General features: G+C 43.7%; 1 non-coding gene across 1 annotated transcript; it reads left to right on the top strand.

Moving 5' to 3' along the window:
* The first annotated feature begins 275 nt into the window (after positions 1-275).
* LOC145398236 (5S ribosomal RNA) lies at positions 276-394 on the top strand. Its single transcript, XR_013897089.1, has one exon. It is a non-coding gene; the product is annotated as a 5S ribosomal RNA (ribosomal RNA).
* The last annotated feature ends 215 nt before the right edge of the window (positions 395-609 follow it).

Genomic DNA, 609 nt, shown 5'->3' on the forward strand with positions numbered 1-609 from the left:
CACCTTCAAAAGTATCGATTCCCAGGCATGGGAAAGGAGGGGGGGTTCTGTAAGTCCCCTGTGGTAAATATATTTGATATAAGAAGAGTGTTGGGCTATATGCAGAGAGCGGTGGACCAGAACAGCATACAACTCAGGATGCATTGTGATCGGTGTGATGGACTTTTTAAAAACTATATATCTTTGGTGTGTTTCTTTGAAGTCTCCATGGAATCAGTAGCTCGTAAAAAGAATATTTCAGTATTTTATTTCACACGAGAAAAAAGAAAAATAAAGTGAACGGCCATACCACGTTGAGTACACCGCTTCCCGTTAGATCAGCGAAGTTAAGCAATGTTGGGTCTGGTTAGTACTTGGATGGGTGACCGCCTGGGAACACCAGATGCTGTTGGCATAACGTTCTCCCTACGTGTCAAGTGGGGTTGGTGGAGGATTAGTGCCCCTCCCTGTAAAACAATTAACTCTAAGCCCTTGGTCACCCCGTTTGGGATACATGGCATCTGGCAATGATGATGATGATGAACTTGTTTCCATAAAATAGAGCCGTGCCAAGGAATGAAACTAGGGAGGCATAAAACATCACTTGATGCACACTGGGACAATATAATG

Source organism: Coenobita brevimanus, chromosome 44, assembly GCF_032717465.1.
Source record: "Coenobita brevimanus isolate Jiangsu-jjx chromosome 44, ASM3271746v2, whole genome shotgun sequence".
Lineage (NCBI taxonomy): Eukaryota > Metazoa > Arthropoda > Malacostraca > Decapoda > Coenobitidae > Coenobita > Coenobita brevimanus.